This window comes from Maylandia zebra, linkage group LG13 (assembly GCF_041146795.1).
Source record: "Maylandia zebra isolate NMK-2024a linkage group LG13, Mzebra_GT3a, whole genome shotgun sequence".
NCBI classification, from domain to species: Eukaryota; Metazoa; Chordata; class Actinopteri; order Cichliformes; family Cichlidae; genus Maylandia; species Maylandia zebra.
In genome coordinates, this window is record NC_135179.1 from 16,323,526 (window position 1) to 16,340,048 (window position 16,523).

The 16,523-nt window shown below is 38.7% G+C and overlaps 1 protein-coding gene across 1 annotated transcript in view; it reads left to right on the forward strand.

Moving 5' to 3' along the window:
* Window positions 1-16,523, forward strand: part of lrmda (leucine rich melanocyte differentiation associated) — a 209,775-nt gene that overhangs the window by 73,592 nt on the left and 119,660 nt on the right. The gene's annotated exons all lie outside the window — the stretch shown is intronic.

Genomic DNA, 16,523 nt, shown 5'->3' on the forward strand with positions numbered 1-16,523 from the left:
CAAAACATCATGTTTATTTCATTAACTATTCACCTGCTTTTGTCCCTCCATGTGCAGTTTGTTTTCTCGTGTCTCCCCTTCCGTTTTTCGTGGGTAAGGGGGATTGAGATTTACCGCCCGTCAGATAAATGTGTCCAGGTAATATAACACTAGGGATAGAGTGACAGAGCTATTTACTGCCTGCTTTAAAGTTTATAACTTGTCATGGTTTGAAACTTGTGTGTGGCTCCCCAGTTTCTCAGCACAATGTCTGTAAATAGAAAATTATACACATAAATTATTACTCTTTTAATCGAGGGGTTGGTCGGGGGAAGCAGAGAAACTAGAAAACATTGCTATGGTTGTTAATGGAAGAATAACACAGAGGTTGATTAGATGTTAAGTCGTTACCACTGACTGCAGTTAAATACAGTGCGATGTTAGAATTCTTATATTTGAAATCATGTTTGAAACTTTTAGAAATATATGAAACTGGGTGATCATAGATTAATGGGAACTTTTCTCACAGAGCCGCTCCGTAAGAAGTCGTTCATCTCGCCGACCTAGCTAAAAGATGGATCAGCAGCCTGACAGCAGCTGCTGCTGCTGCTGCGGAGTGACATGTGAAATGTGTCGTGTCACTTCCCACTGATGTTTGTGTGGTCAAAAAGTTACTGTCTAACTGCACTACAATAAGAGGTAAAGAGAGCGAGGTTGAGCTTGAAAGAGTAGCCCTTTAGCATAATAGGATGCCTGTTAAATATAGTTTTTAAGGATATTAAAAAAAGGTCTTTTACCCAAACTGTTAAATCTAAACATGAATTAAAAAGAACTTAATTTGAACGTGTACATTTTAGTCTGTTTGCTCTTGACGGGTTTAGACCGTCTCTTAGTTTAAAGGCTGAGTCTTTCATCCATTTTCCTTGGATGAGATGCATATTTCGCCCTGCTATAAATTCCCTTCCATTTATGAACAGATTTTGCTGGTCAACAAGACTGGTAATCAACAATCAGTAAACATCTGTTACTATCTATTAATAACCCGGCATTACAGATTTACTGCTGGCCCAACGGCTGGTGAAAATGTATTTCTGCCTCTGATGAGGGGCAGATTGGAACAGGGAGCCAGTGCCATTTGTAAATGTGAGACAAATTAGAGAGCGGGAGACAACTAAATTAAAAAGCCAAATGACCGAGGCCAGATGGAGCTCAATATAACAAATGGAACAAGTTGTGGAGGTGCCAGTTGTACAGACGCTGAGGGACACTGCAGGGGAATTGATTCAGGAGAGCCATTGGGTGAGCAGATGAAAAGGTTATATTAACACTTACAGGAGGCAGAAAGCGGGCCTGTGTGCCCTCCAGCTTTATGTTACAGTCATTCACACATATGGAAGCTGCTGTCCACATCATCTTTTAAATGGTGCTGAGTGAACATCGGTGTGAGAAATAAACAGTGTTGCACTCAGTGCATCTGACATAGGGCATATTGTCAGCCACCACTGTCAAATGGCACAGCTTTATTCCAACATTGTCTGCCTTTATTTTGATTTGCCGTGGAAGGAGCCGAGTAGTTTTTAAGATTTTCAAATTTTGCCATCATTGCCTAATAGACGTGTCACGCGGCACCCTTTTTGCCCCCAAAATAAAGTGTGTTATTTTAATTTAACAATCACAGAGAGATAGCAAATGTTGCCCCGCTCTGAATGTTTGTCTGCAGTATATCAAAAGGGCGGCTCTCTAGGTTAAGACACATGAGCGCATTTGTATCTTGTAAATGGCTATGCAATGCTGGGGTGAGGAACGCATTTGTTTGGGTTAAAGACTGCATGTTAATGAAATAGATCACAAACATTGCCATTATGATAATGGATTACAGCACTCCCCTTGTAGCGTAATATTTTATTTATGACCTTTTCTGGATTATTTGCATGAAAAAAGAAGAAAACGCAGGCAATGTTCTGCTATATGGACCTATTCCAAACACAAAACACCCAGTATTTACAGAACGCATTTTTCCCTGTGGCGTGTTAAGATCAGGGAGTTTGAGTGGGAGATTAGCTTTGGGTTAATGAAGTCTGGAGTCTGGAGAGAAATGGTTATTACTCCGTAATGTAGAGTCTTTTAATTTCCAATGTGGCAGTCAGGCCTAATGTGTTATTTTACATTCTGTTTTAGATTGCACAAAGTGGTCACTGCTATTTGTCTTACTCATTTAAATTGCCATTATTCAGATGTATTAGGAGATGATACATTAGGCTGCACTCAGTGCTGCTTGCCTTCCTGGTTACTGAATAATAAAATATTCCTCACCAGGGACAGTAACACAGCAGTAATATTCTCCTGAAAGCCTATCGCAGTCTTTTTTCCTTCCGTGACATACATAAGCTGTTAACACATAATATACCGCCATTTGTTTCTTTAATCTCTGCCTTTTATCTGCCTTTTTCTGCTCTTGAGGCATCATTATGGGAATCTCTGTTCTCATCACTCACTTGAAATCCCTTTTTTTGTTGGGTTTTTTTTTTTTTTCTGTAGGAGATTTCTTTCCTGTGCAGTTACTTACAGTGGTCCTCTTCTCGCCTCTTGCTTCTGATAAAGGAAACAGGAACTGACAGGGGCTATTTGTTATGGGGATGAGACAGGGGTGACACACACTAGATTATAAAATGCAGAGACGTGCAGAGGTCAGATAAACAATTTGCCACCGAACTTGGCTACCCGTGATGCTCTCTGCTTGCCATCTACTTGGTATCAAAAAGTAGGGAGCGAGGAGGGAACCCACGGCTCTGAGCGGAGAAAGGTAGGAAGGATCGTGTGAGTGAGAAAGGTGGGGTGCACAAGAGCACAAAGGAACTGCGAGAGGGCCCCCCTGGCTGACGGCAGTCAGGTTTGCATTTTTTTCCCTCCCTCTCTGGGTTAATTCACAGGATGAAAAGCTGCTCTGTGTGATGTGTCATATATCAAAGACAGGGCATCAGTAATCTTTGCTCAAGGGCACAGATAACAGACAGATAGACATGTGAATGAGATGAAAAAAAAGCAACTCATCCCTTTCTGCTACCACCACGGAGGAGATAAAACAAGATTTATGACTCATCTCAGACCACATACCGGCTGTGTGGACCATTTTTCACATGCTCCAAAAATTGGTACTGGAAAGCAATCTGCTTGTCAGAGTGTCCATCAGGTGCTTCAGGAGGAAATTGGGTCCTTCGGGCTTTTTGCTCTGCAGTCAGCTATTTTCTTTATAGCAGTTTTGTTTTTAATGGTATCCATAAATATATGTAGGGTTATAAGTACCTTTATCACCCAAGGAGCTTTTCCTCATGATTTGGCTTTCTATGCTCTGCTGGTTGTTTTAGAAATGAAAGCTTTCCTTTGTGGGCACTGCGATCCAAGAGCTCCACAGTGACAAACACGTTGATGGACAGTGCCGGGATGAGGTGACAACTCCCTCGTTGAGATTGATTGACAGAAATTTGCTTTGATAGGCAACCAAATCAGTTTTTGTCTACCCCATTAGCGAGTCACCTAAGATTAGGCAGGGCACAATGAGTGGCATGCCAGCTGTAAACAAACATCACAATGATCAGCTGTTCTACATGGGGAGAAGGACTATAACTTCATGTCTAGACCTACATGTTAAGTACATATTGTGAGTATTTAGCATTGGAAGCCAATCAGCCAAGATATCAAAAAATGCCTCGGTGGGTTAAAACTTGCTATTAATGCATGACACAGCACAAACAAATATACAGAATTACTCAGCAGTTTCAGTGATCATATCCACAAAGCCAGATGGCAGCAGATCAAGGAAAGAGGCTTATCTGAATCTTGTACTTTCCAAGCACTTTTCATTGCATTTACTGAAAAACAAGCAAAAGTACAGTTTTTACCCCTCAGCCGTAAAAGGCTGATGGGGTATTGTCGTCACGCCGCCTGGCTGCTAGATGGGCATCAGCAGCACGTGTTTTTTTTTTTTTCTTTCTTTTTTTGAACGCCCAAGTTTGCAAACTGTACATTTCGTATTTTGTTCATTCATTTTTTTAAATTTCTTTTTTAATATTTTTTTGGTACACAGTTAAATTTATTAGTTAAATAAATCATCTGCCATATATTATAATGACTAGGAGTTAACTTTTAATATTTGGGGGACTCTTTAAACAGGTGGTAGAAAAATAAAACTGCTACATTCAGCAAATGTGTTGGATAGACTTCTACTGGTTGGCTGTGTGATTTTTCAAGTGCTTTCCGACTGGGTATAGGATATTAGAGTGGCCCTGCTGTGCATGAAGTGTTGATAGTGCAGGGAGCTGCATGGCTCTCTCTGTTATGGATCAGGTTGCACTCGGGGAAACATCTGAAGGCTCCGCTGGGCTTTCACAGAGCAGAATCTTTCCAGGGGACAGAAGGATCAGCTTAAAGCAACAGCCTTGTTGACTTTGATATCCTATCTAATACCTACACTTCCACAAGTTTACACCCATGCAAACAGGCCTGACATTAGAAAATCCTCATTTGTGCAAGCACGGGGATTTGGCCCGCCGCAGGGGTTTGAGGTTTGTGTTTCAGCCTGTCATAGATGAGCGAGGGTTTCCACTATTTGGCCCGTGTTCCTTTCAAACCAGACCGGGCTGTGAGAATGAGAAACAGGCCAAGGAGAGGGGATGGCACAAATACCTGCCCAGCACAGCAGGCAGATGTTCTATGAGGGTCATTGGGAGTTGCAGCAAGGATAAGAGGACAGACGGATGTAAAACATGCCCTTATTTTGCACATTGTCACATTTGCCTCTTGTCTCCTGTTGCTCCTTGAGCTCTGTCCTACCTGCTGTTCCTGTCTAAACTACTTGCCAACTGCGACATCTGTTCGGAGATGAAAGCCCAGGCAAAATCTGAATGTCAATATCCTCGCCGTGGATGGACAAGATGAACAAACGGCGGCATGTCTGTCAAATGAAAGGTTACTGCACGACATTGTGTGCTGGAGAAATGACCATTTTTAATCAGACAGCGGGGGACACATCTGTCAGAAGCTCAGCAAAGCTGCAGTTAAGAGCCAAGGAGAGCAGAGACTGATCAGTACAAATCATTTCCTGCTTCCTCCCGCTGACAAAACAGGCCTTACTGTGAAAGGCCATCGGGGAATTAAATATGGCTTCTCTAAGGTTAATCTTAGGATGCTGAGATTAAAAAGGGAATTACATAGCTGAAGAATAGGTGCTGTTAAGCAGTTAGTAAGTTAATCAATTACACTGTGTGTTATTACTGCGGGTTTTCAGTTTGTCTTTCTTTATGATAAAGCCCTCGACTAAAGAAGTAAAATGTTTGCTCATCAGCCCATTAACAGCAGAATAATGACCTAATATCACAATTATACTTGATTACAGCTTGGTTTGTTATTCCTCAACTATTAGATTTCATTATCTGTCCTTTTCATCTCATATTGTGTTGGCAGGCTAAAAGAGGAACATGGTAGAGAAGCCAAGATCTAACAAAACTGCCTCGTAAATGGGTGAACTTTTATCCTTTCTACATTTCCTGTGTTGACTGTGTTTTTGTCTGATTAGAGCCCTAGTAAAAGTGTGAGTTCAGAACTCAGGGTTTGTCCTATCCAGAGGCCTTAACCTTAGATTACATCTACAGAGGGGTTGAAAATGTTCAGAGCTGGAAAAGTAATTGCAAAGCTAAGGTTAGTAATTTTGTGGTATTAAATTGCCTGTCAGAGCTAAATGAAGTAGGGCTTCTGCGCTGCCAACAGCCTTGTGTGGAGAGCGGTGTAGCTTTACGCGAAGAAGGTAGTATTTTCCTCCACCACATCATTTTATCATTCAGCTGAGTTCATGGTGTTGTTTTAAGAGATTTAAGTCTCATTACCCCAACCTAGGCCCTTTGTGATTTATACCGTTATTACAGCACTCTCTCTCACAATAGAAATGATGCATGAAACACATTTGTACTGTAAGACAAATGTTTCTCCAAGGGAAAGAGAGACACTGTAACTAGTTAAAGGGACCCTCATTAAGTACTCGTTATTGGATAAGTGGCTCTCATTTTCTCTGTGAGATTCCAGGCCTGACTAACTGGTCTTTATACCTCTCTGAAGATTACAGTGTTACTTTGCTGCAGTGTTAATTTGTTCTTTGTGATGTGACCAGCAATTATACATTTTTCAATGTCTAAATCCGTGTCATTGACCTCCAATTCCTGCTGAGTCCAACACCTGCTGAACACAGCCCTAAATTTGCCAGGAACTGAGTTATATATGGACCCTTGGAGCTGCCTCTGCACAGCCCACAGTTGAGATATATTTTAGATTTTGTTTGCATGTTGTTAGTTTGCCAATATTTCCCTTTTTTAAAAGAGGCGTTTTACTGATTTTTTTTTTAAATCTGACTAATGGCTTTTATCTGTAAAACATCAGAGAATTGGGACAATTTGCATTTATAGCCTCCAACAGCCCAAAACTAACACATGACATAAAAAAGGGAGGCTAATGTTCATGTCAGTGTTCTTAGACATTCAGTGAATTTCAGCATTTTAAATTAAAAAATGATCAGAACGGTTCTCGAACTTCCTTTGGACTACTAACCACTACTAACCCACTCCAGTGTAGTTCAGTTCCAATTTAAAAATGCGTAATTTCAGAGGTTTGTAGTTATTACTTGAAGAGGTGAAACTATATCAGTGTTAAAAATGTAGATTTCCTTTTAAAGAAAAGTAATATCTGAAAAACATCAACCCTACTTTTTATAATCCAGTGTCTCTCATCAACATAGTGGTCTGATATTTGTGTCCCTAAAAATTGGTTTCACCTATATTATAAATCCTCACTCATATTTACTAATATTTTACTTCTTTTTTGATGATTTCTCATGAATGTTGAAGCATAATTGTGTTTGAATGAAGACGTAATATTATAAAATTTCAAAACAGACAAAGATGGAAAGAGATGATTGCTTTGAAGTGTCTCAAATTTCCTCTTCTGTGGTTTATCTGAAAGCAATCATTTTCTTGAATTCATGGCTGAAAATTGTCATTGATCTGCAGGATGATAGACACTAAGAGCCCCAGTATCGATGTTGATATTGACAGTTTCGGTAAATTCAGCATCTAATTATCATTCCTGGCCAAATGATACATCTTTGTGTTCTGTAAGACAATGTCTTTGGTGCAGGGTGCATTGTTCTTGAAGGAGTTATCGAGCCGGGTGCCACAGCACTGTGATTTAGCAGAGAACATTCCTTTTTGTGTGGCATAATTAAACCTGTTATGGACTACTCCTCGACTGCTTAAACCATCAGAAGAAAAACGATGTGCTTGTGGCCTTTCTGTTGAGAGACTATTTACTCCTTCAACTAAATAGCCCACCACTCTCCTTGTATTCTACATCCACACTTTACATGATTTTGGACATCATGGAAAATAAACAGGAGTAATTTCTAACAAAGGCAACAGAGCAGATATTTCAGTGGCATGATATTGAAGAACATCCCTTTTAACTAAGGGGCTGTCTTTATTTTAATCCAGTCTTATTGGATTGCATAACTTTTCTTTTTTGTCGCTATGCTCTGTGAAGCTTGTTTTCCAACTGCTGTTACTGCCTCCAGTGAAAGAAACTAGTACTGCAAGTAACCCCCGTTGACCACTGAGGCACTGACAGGCTCTCTGGTGGAGTGACATCTGAACCTGCCAGGGCGTGGAGTAGGTGCCAGAACTTGACACCTCCTTAAGAGACTGGGAGCAAAGTGGTGGGTGGTACTGATAGTGGGGACTTCTGGTCTTTATGTTGGGGGAATAGTAACATAATGCTGGAGCCCCCTGCCTTTTCCCACAGTGGCCCTCAACCATCATTCTGCAGCTCTACTTGCTAACTAACGGCTCTCTTGACTGTGGTTACAGGAAGGTCTTTGTTAGGAAGGACGAAATTCAGGGGGGAAGTGGTGTAATCTTGGCTCTTTCCCGGATCAGTCAGTTTGGATTTCACACAGCCCCCCCATCAGGCCTGGGTTAGCCAGGGGCTCCTGGACACTGCATTTCCTAGGAAACAGGCAAACACATTTTGCCTCCCAGTGGGATCATAAAAAAGTTAAAGTAGCCACATCCCTTAGGAGACACGTGCTTTTTGAGAGTGTAGGCTATTTAATGTACCACTAGTTGTTATTTAGCAAAACACTGAAATACTTCATTTTCTAGTCTAGTTTTAGTTTTGACTGCATACTTATGTAGGGTTTTCTTCCAAACCATCAGTTCACTGTTAAGTATTGCAGAATGTTCTGCTTATTATACTTGAATGACCGATATTCTCCTCTCAATATGATGAATACCAAATTGATAATGGTAACATTGAGTCCTCAAATATTTGAGTCCTCAAGGTGGTAATTTAGCTTTTTAAAGGGGGCAGTGTCAGTATAACTTTTTGTAAACTGCAGTCACAGCAGGACATGTAAGTATTTAAAGGTGGTTTGAATGTAAGACACTGTCCTCACATAAAAGATTAATTAGACATTTTAAAATCCTTACAGGTGTTGTGCAGTCCAGGCTTTATATAGCATCGCACCATTAAAAAATTATAATATTAAATAAATATAAAGTGATCTTAACGACATTTCTGTTAATTGACCTTAATGGCGAGGTGCAGAGCTTTACCACACCCTTGACAAAATGCAAGCACTCTTCAGAAACGCGTACCTCTAAACACATCTCAGCAGAATCTGACAAATTGTGGGCTGTCAAAATTGTTTCTTCAATGATTTCAGCCTTCGCTCTATCCGAGAAGAGAACTGAGCTCAAAATTGTGTTATTTTTCATCAGTACAGTATGTGGCCTGGAAAGATCATTAAAGTCATGTCCAATGTGACTCATGTTGCCTTTCATTCAATTAGACAAAATCTAGCCCACACACATGACACTGAAATAAATTGATGTAATGGCAAGAATGTGTGCCTTGAAATAGTGAGAGGTAAATATCCACCCCTGCAATTTCAGACTTTGTACTTGGCATGGCATGTAATGTGATCTCAGTTCAGTCTGAGGAAAACAAATCCTTTTTCCCCTCTGTTTTACATACAAGCGTGCAGCATTTGCAGTTATTTCAGGAGATAAAGAGAGAGAGAGTGCTTGAGGGGTTGCTGGTTGCTTCTCCACCTATGCTATGGAGAGCAGATAATTGCTCCATGGCCAGAAGGCTTTGATTGGCTGGCTAGTTAATGATCAGAGCAGTGAGATGTCTGGCTCTCTATAGACACCAGGAACTTTATGGCAGAGAGAAGTGGGCGGAAGGTTGTTTTTTTTTAGTTGCTCCAGTCCTCATTTTCTTTTTGACCTCTTTCATGGGTTATAATGCCATACAATTTTAAGTTAGTCATGGGTATTTCAAGCACTTGTGAGATTTGAAAATGAAAGTATAGATTTGACCACAACCATGCACTGTGGATAAGGCATCCAGCTTAAGTGTGTTTCAGAGTTCTTCAACTTCTGAATTACTATGTGCTCCAAGGTATTAGCCAACCTTTTCCAGCACAAAGTTTTTTTCAAAACATTTGTTTGAAAAGTCAGAGGCTTTAAAACCTGCCATAAATTCTAATTCCTTAAGTCTCTACTTCACTCTGTTTGTTTTCACGCATAAGTCACAGTGAACAGTGGTTGTGCCACTTTTAAAATATGTTCGCATTCAACAAATCTTGTGCATTTTGTCCCATGTAGTAATATAGTTAGCACATTACAATACATTCAGTGATGTGAACAACCTGAAAATTGCCCTATTTCATGGTTTGTCCTAATGTGCTTTTTAAAGTTCCAACACTGGCTAATGCAGGTGGTGTTTAACCTGCTGTTATGTTGTTAAGCAGCTTCATTAGCTGGGTCCTTTCATACCCTCTTATGGACACCGTAGGGTTATCATTTCCTTAAGCTTTTCAAATTCCAAGAACTCAAAAATTGTGTAAATTTCTATTTATTCCAGTATTTTGAAGCTGGAACCTTGCAACTAAATGTAATTTTGCAGCCTCAGTGATTGGATTAAAGATTTTAATGAACATCCAGTAAACTCTGAGGACAATTTGTTATAACTAAATGACCTACAGTGATTAAAATCTCAAGAGTTTTTTAAAAATGTATCTATGTGTAGTAATATAGTAACATATGTGACATGTCCAGAATTGACTTTGTCCTGCACAATGTGCTGTTTACCAAAGGTCTTGCTGAATATAGCTTTGAAGCTGAAAAAAATGCATCATATATGCATTATATTATAGCTGATTTTAACATTTCTGAACTAATATGTGAACTGGTGGCATTAGTAGATGGTAATGTTTTCTTGCAAATCAACATGAGGTTGTTAAAGTCGGTTTGAATGGCATATCTATTTTCTTCCGTTATAGTCTTCTTTTCTTCTTACATTTTTTGAGCTGGAACATTTACAAGCTAAATGTATGTTAATGGTAAAGTCCTGTGATTTAAAATCCATAAATATCACAGTCAGTATTATGTTTGTGCAGTTATTCCATTGGTTACATGGTTTTTTTTAGGACAATGTTTCAGTATGCTCACTGACCATTCCTGAATATTTAAGCACAAAGAAAAAGAAAACTGAAAGTGCATCCTTTTAGTGATGATAGATGAAAATCACTGGGTGGCATTTCAGATTCTAGCTGAGCATTTGTAATGTATAAATCCTGCTAGGCACTTTTTCTATTGTATGGGCAATGATTTAACAACCATAGTAGCTAGAATAGTCTCTGTGCCTACATTTTCTAGTTGCTTGATGTTGATGTGAACAACTGAAATGTCTTAAAGATGTAATACAGTGAAAGTTATACATGTTAAACTAAATGTATTTATCATGCTTATACCTCAGATGTAGAGAAAATATATATTTTTCTTCTTAAACTTTGCTTTTGTAACCATGAAGATTTAGGATTTTAAATGATACATAATTGTAAATAATAAATAAAAAATATAGACTGTGTTTTCTCTGCCTTTGAGGGATGAGTGATTAGGATATAACACTCATCTCCCATGAATAAGAAAAAATGTTACATAGTTGTATTTAATAAAAACATCAATTATATTTTGATATTAGTTCAGTAATCAATATCAAGATATGTTGATATTGCCTCTACCAAGAGGACTCTCACATAACCCGAGTTCACAATTAATTCATAATTTTATACTATTATTAACTTTTTCCCGCCAAATTGAACCAAAACTGTCCTTGTAATTTTATGGCGTGAATCATGAATAAAAGTTAAAGGTTTTATTTTTTTAATTTTTTTTTTTTATTTGTAACTGCTTGCTGGCATGAATAGTTGAAACAACACAAACACGTTTTGTTTTCCACTCAACATGTTACCTCTTACTACAAATTTGCTAGTCATTTAAACAATAAAGAAAACTATAAATTAGGCAAGTCATCTAGTCTAAAAGATAGAAGCCCCTCAGAAAACTTGAAAATTCAGTGTACTTTCAATTAAAATATTTCTCTCCAACTTTGTTTTATTGATTTGAACCATGACATACAAACTTAGCAACAGCAAAGTCGAATTTGATTTCATAACAATTGTATGTCCATTATACCCTCCAACTCCCCCCCCCCCCCCCCCCCCCCAAAAAAAAAAAAAAAAAAAAAAAAAAAAAAAAAATATATATATATATATATATATATATATATATATATATATATATATATATATATATATATATATATATATATATATATATATTATAATGTAGCCTCGCTCAGTTCACTTCAGTCTCAGGAAGTAAATTAATGGTGTCAACCAGTAAAAGAGATGATTTCCAGGTTTTGTTAAATTTCCTAATAGAACCTTTTAGAGAGAATCTAAGTTTTTTTTTTTTTTTTTTTACTTTAAATTAAAGAGTACTTCCCTCACCCAATGGTCATGAGTTGTGGGGTGGAGAAGCTTCCACTTCAACAGATAAATTAAAATATTTCTATTCAGGGTGGGGCATTTATATGGATACACCATAATAAAATGGGAATGGTTGGTGATATTAAAGTCCTGTTTGTGGCACATTAGTATATGTGAGGGGGCAAACTCCTCAAGATGGGTGGTGGCCATGGTGGCCATTTAGAAGTCGGCCATCTTGGATTTATTGCAGAACAGTGCTAGTTAGCATGGCTGACATTGGTTTACTTTCCCCACTGGTGATTTACAACTTCCATTCAAGTGAGTGTCATCACAACTTTGAACCATTGCATGCCATTGTACATTAATAACATAAGAATAATATGTTTAATCAATTAATACCTGAACTCTTCCACGGCATGCATTTTTAATTTCTCTTTCATATTTGGGCTGATTGGGACCTGATGAATGTAAAAACAAAGAATTACCAGATTTATTTTTTTTTTTTTACCTGATTTTTGTTTCTAAGAAAAATGAGAGCCACATATGAGGATATTCGTTTAAAATTTTGATAGAACAGTAGCAGTATAATGTCCTCGTAAGTGGATATCAGGCCCTTGTAGAGCAAAATTTAGTATTTTGGTCTAAATGACCCCACATATGGATAATCAACTACATAGGTTAATCAACTACTTATTCTGCCATCAACTAGCAATGGCAGAGTAGTCGACTAGTCCCACACATCCCCAGTTTGGACAAGACAATGAAATTATACAGTCATTTTGTTCCATGAAGGATGCTCTGGGACAAGTATGACAAGTGTGATTTAAGCTTTTTGAGGTTAAGTGTCTATTTTGCATTTGTGGTTTGAAGGTGTTCATCTGTGTTTTTATCCTTCTTTGCACAAAGAAAACCCCAGGCATGCTCCGGAGTAAACATGCAAGATCTCCAGCATTACACACACACACACACACACACACACACACACACACACACACACACACACACACACACACACACACACACAGAGTATCATGTTGTTGTGGACCCCCTTTGTCCCCTGTCTTTGCCCTGTCTGTAAAGAAATTTGGGTAGATGTTTGTGATGGCAGAGATCCCACCCAACAAACAATGTGGAGATTGAAAAGAGGACTCTTCCTCCTTTCACTCGGGAGCCTTCTAGTCCTCTGCAAGTTTACATGACCCTTCAACTCCTCTCTACACAAGCTCTTGAATTTTGTTCAGCAGCTTCTGTTTGGGCGTATAAGGAGGCATTGTTTCCTGGGTCACAGCTGCGGGAGGCTAAGTTCAGGAGTTTACGTAAGAAGCCCTTTCTAACGGGATCAGGCACAGTCTCTTGACAGATCATGTGAAAGCCAACGGGCCACAACAACAACACTTTGTGGCAGCATGCAGGGATATATTTTTAAACAAACAAAATACCTATTTGAGGAAAGAACGCCTTGATGTTTGTGCTGTACACTGGCTTGTCATGAAAAAAAAAACTTTCCAAACTTGTTTTAGGATGTTTGTTGGTAATTTATATCCTCTAAATTGTCTGCACACTCTGTCCTGTCTGTCAAATTTTTGCTAGAGTGATGTTGAGTTGTTTACTCAAGCACATCAACTCACTTTTCACTCTCACTTAAACTGAATGAGCTCTCTGCATCTACAATATTTCACTAAGCCTGTTTGTTGGATGTGTCCATCACTACATTTCTTGTTTAAGAAAGACAAGACAATGGATTTATTAAGGAGACAGATGAACTTCTTTTCAAATCCCATCATTCTGTGCAGTGTCTAAAACCTAGACAGTTGATGTGCATATGACAGCTGTCACATTCATCAGAGTTCCCAGTCACAAACAAGCAGAAACGCGTAGGCTGTTGTCTCAAAATTCACAGTGCAGCTTTCAGTAATGTGTAGCCTGCCATCAGGGCTCTGTGTAGGATCATAAAACATTTGGCATTTTGACTTGTGCCTTATGATTTATTTTGCCTTGAGACATAATTTGGTCTGAGCCCACAGCAAAATATATACTTGGATAAATGCTATGGCTTTGAGTTGAAATAAACAAATCCCTAATGCCCTATCAATGTCCTCCCTGTTGGAAACAGAATAACTCCTTTCACTTACTAAAAGGAATATATATCATCAGATAAATGCTCCCCAGAAATGGGAAACCAGGGACAAGCTTAACCACTTCTAAGCTTGGCTTCCCTGTAGACTTGTGTTTATGATAAAGGGTAATGAATGGAAAGTGGATTTTATCAGTTAAAGATGGAGGAATGGTTAGCTTGAGTGATGCTTTCTTGTCCCACGTGGCACAATCAAGGCCTGTTTTGGAAGCCTAGTCCCTCATGTCTTTGTAGACCAAATTTTGTGGATATTGGGTGTGGGACTTTGCAGGCCCTGCATGCTGTACAGTACAATCAAAAGGGCAGTCCAGTCATCTGAAGAAAGCAGCCGCATTGCTTACCACGCGAATGTGCCGAATGAAATGTTGTGCTAAAAATCGAGCTTTCTTTTTGCCACGAATCTTTAACTCAACGTACAACATCCCTGTCGTAAGTTGAGTGATACCTTTCAAAACCAGTATTTGTGTTTCGTTTTTTCTTTTCCTACCACAAAGCCAGTGTCTCTGTCGGCCGTCTTGTCTTCTCGCCTGTCTTTTTCTCTTAACCGCACTCTTGCCTTGATGCTCTTGATAAGACCTGGCACTGACTTGATTCAAATAAGGCTGTTCAGTGGTCATGGCCACTCCCACTGGTTATAATAGATCACTGTCAGGAGAGGGCTTTCCTAATGGGCTGACAAATTAATGCTCAGCCTCAACCTTCTCTGCAACGATTTCTTCTACATGAGCTTCAGTGAAAGCAGTTGGTCCTCCAGAGTAACAAGAGTGCACCATAACACTGGGCGTTATTGAGTCAAACAACTCTCATCTGTTTTAATCTGCGACTATAATGGAAAAAACAATAATAAAAAGTTACTGCTGATCAATAGCGTACATAAACACAACCCATCTGTCTGAAAGATTAATAAATTATGGTTTCATTGAAAGAGAAGGGGTAGACTTTCCAGTTTTGGTGATTTATTTCGCTCTTGCTTATTAACACCTTCTGTTGTTCTAGCACTGGACTTTTTTTTCATCAAACCCTAATTGACTGCAGGATTTTGCTGAAGTGTATTATCAATCTTTATCTGTTTCGTACAGAAGGACATTGATCAATGGAAATAGCTTTTCTTGGTTGACCAAATTGGACAATGTTGTCGGCCACTGCGCAGGAGCTTATGAGAACCGAGCCAGCAGATCAATAAGGCATTAAAATAAGAAGATGAAATTCGCCTTTTCTCGGTGATTACAGGCTCAATGGCTGAATTTAGATTTCAAAAACTTTTTATTTTTCTTTGGTGTAGAAGTGATTTACTACAAAAAAAAAATGGCCAAACAACCACCTCAAAGATTTTTCTCTCCGTTCTCAGCCTCAAGCCCATTAAAATTCCTCTGAAGTTTTTTACATATCACTACATCAAATGCACATAAATTATGAATGTCTCATATAGCAGTCTTGCACTTGTAGCCCCCGGGTTCCCTTGAAACTGATTTGGTATCTGTGAACTCTGTTGTTACAAGGGGCAGAGAAAATTGGAGTAATATGCTCTCTCTTTGATTGATCATTCGCAGCTCATAATGCAGAACATGCCATAATAAAGATTTTCACCTTCACGTGTTACATGGAGATTGTGTTTGTTTCGCTATTAATGGTTTTTTGTCATAAAGTCTGTTTTAATATTTATGGCTGAGAATGACTTAGCCATAAATGGAGCTACTTTTCGGAGACTACTTTTCAGACGTAAGGCAGGCAGGGGGTGGTTTATTCAAATCTAGAAGTGTTTTGCACATGTTCTGGTTATTATTTATTTTGCAAAGGTAAACCATTTCCAAATCACGACTTTAAATAATTGGGGAATTGCACCAACCAGTGTGCACCATCTTTATCGCAGCATGGAGGAAAGGATGCAGGGGAAACTTGCTCTACAACTTTCAGGGAAGGAAAAATTCCCATTTTCATCATATAATTAAAATTTTCAATAAAAGTGACACATAAAAATGCAACGTCAGGGCCAGTTTGTCTGCATTTACTGTACATTTGTCAAGCATTTTAGTCTTGGGCTTGGCATCAAGCTGTGTCTGTTTTGGCTTCTTAGACATGATTTATCTCCATGAGTCCAGCTGAAGTGCCCCAGCTGGTTGCGTGACAGATACTTTTACACTGGCTAATGTCAAATATGCTTTGGTTTTCAAGATCATCCATCTCCACTGCTGCATGACCTTGTGGCTTATCATGGTCTCCTCATTGGCATTTTTTTTTTACAATTTAAACAAAAAAATAAAGATTCAATAATTGTTTTATGATTTACAGTCATTTTATTTGCGCTGATTGGGTCCCCTTTACTGACCTTCAAAAACATCTGACAGTCTGTTTTCAGTCATAACATTATTTATAGCTTATTTGCTACTCTTACATTTCCCAACCGTTAAACTAAGCTTGGATTTTCAAGCTTTAAAAAAACAGAAATAAAAACAGGCAGTGTGTCTTTGTGTTTGACTCATGTCTGTTCTTACCATCCCTCTTTCTAAACTTGTAACCAGCTGCACATCAAAAGGA